The following is a 13,652-nucleotide window of genomic DNA, read 5'->3' on the forward strand; positions in this document are numbered from 1 at the left end:
ATGATAATATGGTACTACAACAACAACTGGAAATATTTGATAGTGCTTTTGAAGATTTTGCAAATCTCCACCTTAGCTATTTCATGGGGTTATCTTTTACCCTTCATAAAAGGCTTTTTACAAGATCCTTTTTGGTCAATAACTACAATATACATTAATATATAATAAAAAAAAAAACTAAAATGAATTCAACGGATTTTTTCTTTAAATTCGCAAGCATTGGTTATCGGGCAAATAGTTAGTTGTTTTAACAAACGAATGCAATTTTATTGGTTGTGATTGCCAATTAGACTGTTAATGTGCCCAAAATGTAGTTCTTCAAACTATTTTATATACTGTTGTGTCAGACAACAATTGGTTGCTTCAACAAATTTTGTCGGTTATATTCTGATAGTAGATGGGACCAAATAATTTGGTTGGCAAAAAAATTGGTTGGCACAACAAATTTGTTTTCTGTGTGTAGAACATTCTACCTATTGGGCGTTATTGTACAGGTGATATGGCACACATACTTTTAGGCTTATGCTCATTGTCTTGGCTAAGAACACAAAATATGCTTAGGAAAGTCCTAGAAAATAAAGAAATGACTCTAACAAGTTATGATGTCCAAGAAAGTAGAATTGCCATTTTCGAATTTCGGTTAATCCCATACATAGGGGGTATTGAAATTCCCTTTGGTGAGTGTGCAAAATACCTGAACTTTAAGTTTAATATTGAAGAAATGGCGAGAAAAACCACGATAGCTTTGTACTCGTGCAAAAAGACAATAGGAACAAATATATACGGCCGTAAATTCGGCCAGGCCGAAGCTTATATACTCTCCACCATGGATTAAAACTTCCTAATACCGTAATATATACCACGTAGTTCATACGTGGTATATATTAAACTTAAAATGGCCGTTTAAATACGTATATAATTAAGTTTGACAAAATTTTCTATAAAAATAAAATTTTGAAAAAATAAAATTTTGACAACATTTTCTATAGAAGTAAAATTAGGACAAAATGTTCTATAGAAATACGATTTTAACAAAATTGTCTATAGAAATAACATTTTGACAAAATTTTCTAAGAAATAAAATTTTCAAAATATTTAAAATTTCGACAACATTCTCTATAGAATTAAAATTTTGACAACATTTTCTACAGAAATAAAATTTTGCCAAAATTTTCTATAGAAATAAAATTTGACAAAACTTTCTATAGGAATAAAATTTCGACAAAATTTTCTATAAAAATAAAATTTTGACAAAATTTTCTATAAAAATAAAATTTTGACAAAATTTTCTATAAAAATAAAATTTTGACAAAATTTTCTATAGAAATAAAATTTTGCTAGATTATTTTTCTCGAGTGGCAAGCATGATTATGAACCGATATGGACCAATTTTTGTGTGATTGGGGATCGGCTATATATAACTATAGACCGATATGGACCAATTTTGGCATGTTTATTAGCGACCATATATTAACACCACGTTGCAAATTTCAACCGGATGAATTTTGCTCGTCCAAGTGGCTCCGGAGTTCAAATCTGGGGATCGGTTTATATAGGGGCTATATATAATTATGGACTGATATGGACCAATTTTTGAATGGTTCTTAGAGACCGGCTGAAATTTACTTTCTTAGAGGATACGCAAACTAAATCTGGGAATCGGTTTATATGGGGGCTATATATAATTATGGACCGATATGGACCAATTTTTGAATGGTTGTTAGAGGCCATATACTAATACCATGTACCAAATTTCAGCCGTATCGGATGAAATTTGCTTCTCTTTAAGGCTCCGCAAGCCAAATCTGGGGATCGTTTTATATGGGGGCTATATATAATTGTGGACCAATTTTTGCATGGTTGTTAGAGACCATATACTAACACAATGTACCAAATTTCATCCGGATCGGATGAAATTTGCTTCTCTTAGAGCAATCGCAAGCCAAATTTGGGGGTCCGTTTATATGGGGGCTATACGTAAAAGTGGACCGATATGGACCAATTTTTGCATGGTTGTTAGAGACCATATACTAACACCATGTACCAAATTTCAGCCGGATCTGATGAAATTTGCTTCTCTTAGAGCAATCGCAAGCCAAGTTTGGGGGTCCGTTTATATGGGGGCTATACGTAAAAGTGGACCGATATGGCCCATTTGCTATACCATCCGACCTACATCAATAACAACTACTTGTGCCAAGTCGATAGCTTGTTTCGTTCGGAAGTTAGCGTGATTTCAACAGACGGACGGACGGACATGCTCAGATCGACTCAGAATTTCACCACGAGTTTTCGAGAAATTCTAAAATTTCGAAAATTTTCCAGAATCGCCATTTTCGAATTTCGAAAATTATAATATTGTATCAAACCGTTATCGACTTGTGCTAAGTTGTGCTGTTGAGATCACCTTTCTATCTCAAGCCGTTTCCGAGAAACAGCCAAATTAAGTTTTTAAAAAAGTTCAAAAATAAAGGGTGGATAAATTGTAAGGGCCGATGTTGAATGTGAACCACACCTAAACGCCAAGTTTTTTTTCGAATTTTATTTGACATTTCTCTATTTCAGACTTACTCAATTTGAACCATGGACGTCGTGAATGGGCAGAATGGTTCCAAGAAATGGCAACAGTGGATGATCAATTTTCGAAGAAAATCATCTTCAGTGATGAGGCACATTTTCACCTCAGTGGATTCGTCAATAAAAAGAATTGCCGCATTTGGGCGAATGAGAATCCAAGAGTGATTGTCGAAAAATCAATGCACCCACAAAGAGTGAGTTTGGTGCGGTTTATGGGCTGGCGGCATCATCGGGCTGTATTTTTTCCAAAATGAGGCCGGTCAGGCAGTTACTGTGAATGGTGTTCGCTATCGTGAGATGATAACGAACTTTTTATGGCCCGAATTGGAAGATACGGATGTGGACGATATGTGGTTTCAGCAGGACGGTGCCACTTGCCACACAGCTAACGAAACAATGACTCTTTTGCGCAACAAATTCAATGGCCGTGTTATCTCACGTAATAGCGATGTCAATTGGCCGCCAAGATCATGTGATTTGACACCGTTGGACTTTTTTCTTTGGGGTTATTTGAAAGAAAAGGTGTACGTCGATAAGCCAGCAACAATTCAATAGCTAAAGGATGAGATAATTCGGCATAGAAACTCCATTATGCCTCAGCGTCATCGAAAATTTGGACCATCGGATGAAGGTGTGCCTCGAGGTCGCGGCGCCCATTTGGCCGATATTTTGTTCCATACATAATTGAGTAATACCAATAATAAAATAATAAAATAAAATTACAATAATTTCCTAACTAGTTTGTGTTTTATTCAAAATCAACATCGGCCCTTGAAATTTTAACCACCCTTTATATGTTTGAAAAACGCCAAAATTTAAATTTTCGAATTAAAAAAAACTGAATGTTGTGCCAATTTGTGCTAGGTTAGTACTCATTTTTGCCGTTTGAATCAACTTTCTATCTCAAACCGTTTTGCAGATATTCGCAAAAACTTTTTTTTAAATGCCAATTTATGCGAAAATAGTAACAATTTAAAATTGTCGAATTTCAAAAAACTGAATGTTGTGCCAACTTGTGCTAGGTTAGTACTCATTTGTGCTGTTTGAATCAAATTCTATCTCAAACCGTTTTGGAGATATTCGCAAAAACTTTAAAAAAAAATAGTAAACATTTAAAATTTTCGAATTTCAAAAAACTGAATGTTGTGCGAATTTCTGCTAGGTTAGTACTCATTTCTGCCGTTTGAATCAACTTTCCATCTTAAACCGTTTTGGAGAAAATGGCGAACACATTGTTTAAAATGGTCTTACAATTTTATTATCAATTATCGTCTCCTATTTTTGTATGATCACGTGTTTCAATGACTTATTTCGTTGGTGATAACAGGCAATTTCTGACGTTGTCATATACAGGCAAAATTTAGGTCGTAGTCATATACAGGCAAATTTGGGAAATCCGTGCTCCGTACCACTGCAATACAGGTAAGAATCCTCCGATTCATTCAAAAATTCTGAATCGACACCCTTATCTGTGAATGAATAAGAGGTTACAAAACCCTGTATTGAATTATAGGATTTCCCAATAATGCGAGAGTTGAGAACACATGTGTTCTACCACGTATAGAATGTACCTGTACTCATTAATGATTTCTAAGAGTATATCCTATTCAATGAAGCGTGGTTTACATTTTCCCAATCAAATAAAACCGTAACCTCAAACTACCTATCCTACATAGTTATATCAAAAGTGCTTATATTCGAAGTTTCTGTGCCAATTTTTGTATCAATTTTACATAAAATTGAAATCTAAAATGAGTTCGGGAAAGAGTACGATCAATAGTGAAAATCCGTTGATAACAATCGTCTGCAAATCAAGCTCATAATAAAATCGAAAATTTAAAAGAACTTATGCGTGAACCCAAATTTTCCAACGTGATTGATTCAAAAGGAAATGTAGCCCCTCCGTCCGAAAACGTGTATAAAAATTTAAGTGGTTCGTTACAAAATTGTAATAAAATGAAACCGACGTATATTTATACTTTTTTCAAAGCGAACCGTATTTGGTCTCGATCCTTAACATTGACTGTCCGTGCAACGAATCAAACGAGGTTAACAATTCATCCGATACATCATCTAACATCGTTGAATTCAATATTGACATTACGGATCTAGTTTAAAATCAGAAAGTAGTTTACATATTTTCAAAAATCGTGATCGTACCATAAAATCGTTGAAAAAATTATATGGACATACGTTCTTTACGAAGAGATTCATAATGTAACTAATATTCCATGCCCATTCAGTTTTAAAAAGTCTCAAGTGTCCGAATCGGGAATATATGTATCGGTATCTGGTCAATGTCACAAATGAGTACTAACCTAGCACAAATTGGCACAACATTCAGTTTTTTGAAATACGAAAATTTTAAATTTTGACGCATAAATTGACATTAAAAAAAAAGTTTTTGCGAATATCTCTAAAACGGTTTGAGATAGAAAGTTGATTCAAACGGCACAAATGAGTACTAACCTAGCACAAATTGGAACAAAATTCAGTTTTTTGAAATTCGAAAATTTTAAATTTTATCGCATAAATTGTCATTTTTTAAAAAAAGTTTGAGATAGAAAGTTGATTCAAACGGCACAAATGAGTACTAACCTAGCACAAGTTGGCACAACATTCAGTTTTTTGAAATTCGAAATTTTGGCGTTTTTCAAACATATATTTTTGAACTTTTTTAAAAACTTAATTTGGCTGTTTCTCAGAAACGGCTTGAGATAGAAAGGTGATCTCAACGGCACAACTTAGCACAAGTCGATAACGGTTGTATTATATTAAAAATTTCGAAATTCGAAAATGGCGATTCTGGAAAATTTTCGAAATAGGGATAGAATTTGGATTTAAACGGCACAATAATGTACTCGGCTAGCACAACTGCCAAAATGTCGAATTTCGAAAATGGCGATTCCGGCAAAAATTTTGTTGAAAAATGTTTTTTTAAAATATCTCGGCTATTTGATAAAATTTAAAAAACCAAATTACAGCACAAATCGGCACAAACCTTGCACAATCCAGCACAACTTTCAAATTTTCGAAATTCGAAAATGGCAATTCTACTTTCGTGGACATCATAACTTGTTAGAATCGTTTCTTTATTTTCTAGTACTTTCCTAAGCATCTTTTGTGTTCTTAGTTATCCATTATTAGCCAAGACAATGAACATAAGCCTAAAAGTATGTGTGCCATATCACCTGTACAATAACGCCCGATAGATAGAATGTTCTAGATAAGCCAAGACAATGAACATAAGCCGATAAATATGTGCGTACCAGATAGTAGTAGATTAATCTAGAAGGTCGTAGGCCAATTAGCGAGAACATTCGAAATCATCATATCTCGGTATATAAACCCCTAGCGGAGAGAGCTGAAAAGTCAGTCGTAAGCTAAAGTTTATACAGTACACATCGTAGAGCAAATAAGTGAAACCAATCAGTTAAACAAATAAATTGTAGATTGTCGTTATTTTAAAAGAACTGTTTTAATTATCGGGTAATTAAATACGCCTCAATATAAATACGTAACAGTTGGTGTCAGAAGCAGAGAATGAAGCCGACCCATTTTTGTCGGCGGCGGCGAACACTAAATTTTTGCCTCCGGCGGCGGCGGCTTGACGGCTGAGCCGATATAAATTTGTTCACTCGGCGGCGGCCAATTATCCATTATAAAATCAATTTGAAGTTGATCGAATGGTAATGAGATTAGTTGTACAACCTATCTTACAAACAAATTTACTTTTCGTTCAAATTTTCTGAGCTAAATTTTTGCTAAATTACTATAGCAGCTTAAATATGATTGGTTGTGTTCAAAATTTTGGAAAAAATACGACAATTATACATAATTTTTTCTGATTTAAATCGACATTTTGGATTACTTGGCGGCTAAATTTGAGTCGAGATGAGTCGACATATTCGGCGGCGGCGTTGACTGGCAAAAAATGGTCGGCGGCGACTGAAATCGGCGGCGCGACTCGGCGGCTTCATTCTCTGGTCAGAAGTGAAATAACGAGAAAAAAGTCTACAATGAAGTTTAATGAACTTCGAGTGGAAGACTTAAAAAAGGAATTGAGCAAACTGGAGCAGACGACTACAGGAAACAAAGCTCAGCTGCAAAAGCGTCTACTGGAAGACATTGACGAACCAATTCTCGCCAACACCAGTACTGTAGAAGCGCAATCTGTGGCTTCGAGTGTTATGGACTACACATCAATGCTGAATGTTTTGAGCAAAATGATGGAAGATAATTCTTTAGAAATGGAAGAAAATTCTAGAAGAATGGAGGAGAATTCTAGAAAAATTATGGAAAAGAATTCTAGAAAATTGGAAGAAAATTCTCTAAAAATGGAAGCGAATTCTAAAAAAATTATTGAGGAAAACTCCAGAAAGATGGACGAAAATTCTAGAATTCTAAATGAGAATCTTCAACAAATTGCTGAAGGCATGGAAAAACGTGTGGACCATATCGAAAGCCAAATTGGGGAACTGGATAAGAAGATTATTTCTGTGGATGAGAAAATTATGGTTCATGATGAGAAATTTCTATACATTGAAAGAAAAATGTCAGAGCTGGAAATTAAAGGTGGACCAGTGCGCGGCACAAACCTAGCACAATCCAGCACAACTTTAAAATTTTCGAATTTCGAAAATGGCAATTCTACTTTCTTGGACATCATAACTTGTTAGAGTTATTTCTTAATTTTCTAGTACTTTCATGTCCAAGAAAGTAAAATTGCCATTTTCGAAAATTTGAAAGTTGTGCTGGATTGTGCTAGGCGTGTGCCGATTTGTGCTGTAATTTGGTTTTTTAAATTTTATCAAATAGCCGAGATATTTGAAAAAAAAAAACATTTTTCAACAAAGAGAAATTCTAAAATTTAGAAAATTTTCCAGAATCGCCATTTTCGAATTTCGAAAGTTTTAATATTGTATTATCGTTATCGACTTGTGCTAATTTGTGCCGTTGAGATCACCTTTCTATCTCAAGCCGTTTCCGAGAAACAGCCAAATTAAGTTTTTAAAAAAGTTCAAAAGTATATGTTTAAAAAACGCCAAAATTTAAATTTTCGAATTTCAAAAAACTGAATGTTGTGCCACTTTGTGCTAGGTTAGTACTCATTTGTGCCGTTTGAATCAACTTTCTATCTCAAACTTTTTTTAAATAAATACCAATTTATGCGATAAAATTTAAAATTTTCAAATTTCAAAAAACTGAATGTTGTGCCGTTTGAATCAACTTTCTATCTCAAACCGTTTTGGAGATATTCGCAAAATCTTTTTTTAATGCCAATTTATGATTGAAAATAGTCAAAATGTAAAATTTTCGAAAAAACTGAATGTTGTGCCACTTTGTGCTAGGTTAGTACTCATTTGTGCCGTTTGAATCAACTTTCTATCTCAAACCGTTTTGGAGATATTCGCAAAAACTTTTTTTAAAAAAGGCCAATTTTTCCGAAAATAGTCAAAATTTAAAATGTTCGAATTTCAAAAAACTGTATGTTGTGCCAATTTGTGCTAGGTTAGTACTCATTTGAGCCGTTTGAATCCACTTTCTATCTCAAGCCGTTTTGGAGATATTCGCTAAAACTTTTTTTAAAAAATGCCAATTTATGCGATAAATTTTAAAAATTTCGAATTTCAAAAAACTGAATTTTGTGCCAATTTGTGCTAGGTTAGTACTCATTTGTGCCGTTTGAATCAACTTTCTATCCCAAATCGTTTTGGAGATATTCGCAAAAACTTTTTTTAAAAAATGCCAATTTATGCAATAAATTTTAAAATTTTCGAATTTCAAAAAACTGAATTTTGTGCCAATTTGTGCTAGGTTAGTACTCATTTGTGCCGTTTGAATCAACTTTCTATCTCAAATTGGAGATATTCGCAAAAACTTTTTTTAAATGTCAATTTATGCGTCAAAATTTAAAATTTTCGAATTTCAAAAAACTTAATATTGTGCAATTTGTGCTAGGTTAGTACTCCTTTGTGACATTGACCAGATACCGATACATATATTCCCGATTCGGACACTTGAGACTTTTTAAAAATGAATGGGCATGGAATATTAGTTACATTATGAATCTCTTCGTAAAGAACGTATGTCCATATAATTTTTTCAACGATTTTATGGTACGATCACGATTTGTGAAAATATGTAACTACTTTCTGATTTTAAACTAGATCCGTAATGTCAATATTGAATTCAACGATGTTAGATGATGTATCGGATGAATTGTTAACCTCGTTTGATTCGTTGCACGGACAGTCAATGTTAAGGATCGAGACCAAATACGTATACAAGCTATAACGGTTCGCTTTGAAAAAAGTATAAATATACTTCGGTTTCATTTTATTACAATTTTGTAACGAACCACTTAAATTTTTATACACGTTTTCGGACGGAGGGGCTACATTTCCTTTTGAATCAATCACGTTGGAAAATTTGGGTTCACGCATAAGTTCTTTTAAATTTTCGATTTTATTATGAGCTTGATTTGCAGACGATTGTTATCAACGGATTTTCACTATTGATCGTACTCTTTCCCGAACTCATTTTAGATTTCAATTTTATGTAAAATTGATACAAAAATTGGCACAGAAACTTCGAATATAAGCACTTTTGATATAACTATGTAGGATAGGTAGTTTGAGGTTACGGTTTTATTTGATTGGGAAAATGTAAACCACGCTTCATTGAATAGGATATACTCTTAGAAATCATTAATGAGTACAGGTACATTCTATACGTGGTAGAACACATGTGTTCTCAACTCTCGCATTATTGGGAAATCCTATAATTCAATACAGGGTTTTGTAACCTCTTATTCATTCACAGATAAGGGTGTCGATTCAGAATTTTTGAATGAATCGGAGGATTCTTACCTGTATTGCAGTGGTACGGAGCACGGATTTCCCAAATTTGCCTGTATATGACTACGACCTAAATTTTGCCTGTATATGACCACGTCAGAAATTGCCTGTTATCACCAACGAAATAAGGCATTGAAACACGTGATCATACAAAAATAGGAGACGATAATTGATAATAAAATTGTAAGACCATTTTAAACAATGTGTTCGCCATTTTCTCCAAAACGGTTTAAGATGGATTGATTCAAACGGCAGAAATGAGTACTAACCTAGCAGAAATTCGCACAACATTCAGTTTTTTGAAATTCGAAAATTTTAAATGTTGACTATTTTTTTAAAAAAAGTTTTTGCGAATATCTCCAAAACGGTTTGAGATAGAAAGTTGTTTCAAACAGCACAAATGAGCACTAACCTAGCACAAATTGGCACAACATTTAGGTTTTTGAAATTAGAAAATTTTAAATTTTGACTATTTTCAATCATAAATTGGCATTTTTTAAAAAAAGTTTTTGCAAATATCTCCAAAACGGGTTGAGATAGAAAGTTGATTCAAACAGCACATATGAGCACTAACCTAGCACAAATTGGCACAAATTAGAAAATTTAAAATTTTGACTATTTTTTTAAAAAGTTTTTGCGAATATCTCCAAAACGATTTGAGATAGAAAGTTGATTCAAACGGCACGAATGAGTACTTACCTAGCACAAATTGGCACAACATTCGGTTTTTTTGAAATTCGAAAATTTTAAATTTTGACTATTTTCGCATAAATTGGCATTTAAAAAAAGTTTTTGCGAATATCTCCAAAACGGTTTGAGATAGAAAGTTTATTCAAACGGCACAAATGAGTACTAACCTAGCACAAACTGGCACAACATTCAGTTGTTTGAAATTCGAAAATTTTAAATTTTGACTATTTTCGCATAAATTGGCATTTAAAGAAAATTTTTTGCGAATATCTCCAAAACGGTTTGAGATAGAATGTTGATTCAAACGGCACAAATGAGTACTAACCTAGCACAAATTGGCACAACATTCAGTATTTTGAAATTCGAAAATTTTAAATTTTGACTATTTGCAATCTAAATTGGCATTTTTTAAAGTTTTTGCGAATACCTCTAAAACGGTTTGAGATAGAAAGTTGATTCAAACGGCACAAATGAGTACTAACCTAGCACAAATTGGCACAACAGTTTTTTTGAATTCGAAAATTGAATTTTGGCGTTTTTCAAACATATATTTTTGATCTTTTTTTAAAATTTAATTTGGCTGTTTCTCAGAAACGGCTTGAGATAGAAAGGTGATCTCAACGGCACAAATTAGCACAAGTCGATAACGGTGTAATACAATACTAAAATTTTCGAAATTCGAAAACGGTGAATCTGGAAATTTTTCAAAATTTTAGAATTTCTCGAAAACTATAAGAGATAGAATTTTTATTTAAGCACAACTCAACACAACTGTCAAAATGGCGATTCTGGCAAAAATTTTGTTGAAAAATGTTTTTTTTTCCAAATATCTCGGCTATTTGATAAAATTAAAAAAAAAACAAAGTGCAGCACAAATCGGCACAAACCTAGCACAATCCAGCACAACTTTCAAATTTTCGAAAATGGCAATTCTACTTTCTTGGACATCAAATTTGGATTAGAACATATTGTCAGGCGTAATATAAATCAAAGATTCGTTTTTATTCAACCTAAAACAATATGTTTTTAACTCAATTGTATCTGTAGATATTGTATTGTAATACGAACATTTTCGTTGAAGTGTTTGAAATAAGTGATTCAACACCTCGAAATTCTTGGAGGCGAAACTTCAGCCGATTATGATATTGGACCTTGAGAAAGATCCCAGAACCATCAAGAGAGCTAGGACAGTATTTTCCAAAATGCTTTGGCGGGAAATATCAGAGGGACACCCCGTCTTTCAGACTCTCCCTTATGTTACAATTGCTCGATGAACGTTTTGAGAAGCTGAGCAACAGACTTGAGGTAGAAACGGGCGAAAGTTTTGAGAAACTTGGTATCAACCTAGAGCAACGCATGAAAGGAATGCTTAGAGTGACTGAAAATCGCATCTTAAATGAGATAGACAAAAAGTTTTGTGAAGTTAGAACGGAGATTGCGGATATCAATGATTGAGTAACCAAGACAGAATCGGTCTATGATGAGATAGATGTGCTTAAACTTGATATAAGAGAACTGAAATTTAAATCCCTCAGACAAGAAAATGCAACAGTTGGTGCCGATATTAGAATGGGGTACCTTACCATGTAAACGAAAACTTGGCCAACCTTTTGGAGAAAATATGTAACAGCTAAAATATTCCCATTACGAAGCTCAACTCTATCCATTTGAAGAATAGAAACAACACTAAGGATAAGATTCTAATTCATGTCGCTCTATGACAAAAAATTTTTTCTAAAATCACTTTCCGCTCACAAGAAGAAAAACAACAACATGCTTATCCTCAAACTAACTTACCAACATAGAATATCAATTCTTGGAAATATATTATAAAAATTATTATGAATTCTGTAACTATTATTGTAACTTCAATTTTTCTATATTTCGGATTATTTAACTTCGTTCTTTATCCGCCTTTCATTCACTATTCATATTTAAACCGCAGAATATATTTTTATAGACGTTACTGTATTGCCGGGGGATATCTATTTCTTAAACCATGGTTGCTCCTGCTGATATTGATTCCAGAGACGTAACGGCGAACCCATCAATCTACACAAACGGCTCACTTCTGCTAAATGTGCTATCCATTCCTAAGCTGAGAAAAAAGCACTACCATCGGCTTATAACTAGGGCAGCAATTCTAAAGGGAAAACAGATCGAATTGCCCTTCACTGAAATACTCATCAACCAAAACGAAACATTTGGAGTAAACACCCTTAGCATAAATGACGCAATTGTATGCCAACCATCATCGCTTATTCCCATACCAGAAGATATTTGTATACCTCGTCTACTCAAAGGTGGATACGCTAACTGCGAGTACAAAACGATAATGAATCCAGTGGTGGAAAGATAACATCCGATACGTTTTTTGTGACAACCTTTGAATGATTTTTAAAGACTTCAAACCACATAGAATTACTCAATGGAACCTACCTCGTGAAAATACAAAACGAGACCATTATACTTGGCAATGAAACGTTCTCCAGTACTGCCATCTCCAAACTACAGCCATGACAACTGAGAAACTACTTGTGGACATTACAGAAGTCCATAACATCACGTTCCGCAATGTGGACCACATGCAATCTCTCAACAAAATTTTCAAAATCTCAACAAGCATCCACTTTGGTACTATGGCGGCAATTATAATCTCTATTGGTATAATATGGTATAGACTAACCATAAGAGTGAACCTGCCCACAATCCAGGCCCTCGGCTTTGCAAATCCTACCAGTCAACCAATCCACACGATCTGCGGGACGCAGACCAATGAACCAATAATCGTAGAGTCATCAATTAATTAATGGACCAATTCTTACACGCGTAAGAATTGCAACACACTAAATAAAGCAAACTAAGTGCCAGCGGACTTCACAAAACTACGTAAATATTTTTTAACAAAATCAAAAAAAAAAATGTCTTCAAAAATTTTCAGAGTTTGAGGGAAAAGTGGAAGAGTTCGAAATTGCAAAAATGTCTTTGATAACAATAGCTAATTACCAATGTAAAAACTTCTAAATTTGCTGAAGGCATATTCACTTCAAAAAGTACAAGACTAGCATACTGTAATATATAAATAAAAATGACTTTTATTGGTTATATTCGCTTTTAAAATTCTTTATTTCGCACTTGTAATTTGTTGTAATATGCGTTTTGTATAAGTTGTTTTAAAATAAGTGTTCGATTGATTCAGAAAAATTAATTGGATATGAATTGTTAAAATATACGTAACTGTAAGGTCAATAGATAATTGTAGTTACTATTACTTACTAAATGAGTAAAATGTATTAAATAAAAAACAAATTCTATATTATACATACTAATTATATATATATATATATATATATATATATATATATATATATATATATATATATATATATATATATATATATATATATATATATATATATATATATATATATATATATATATATATATATATATATATATATATATATATATATATATATATATATATATAACTGATGATTGGTTGAGATGGTTTATAATGGCAAA

Source organism: Haematobia irritans, chromosome 3, assembly GCF_050003625.1.
Source record: "Haematobia irritans isolate KBUSLIRL chromosome 3, ASM5000362v1, whole genome shotgun sequence".
In the NCBI taxonomy this organism is placed as follows: domain Eukaryota; kingdom Metazoa; phylum Arthropoda; class Insecta; order Diptera; family Muscidae; genus Haematobia; species Haematobia irritans.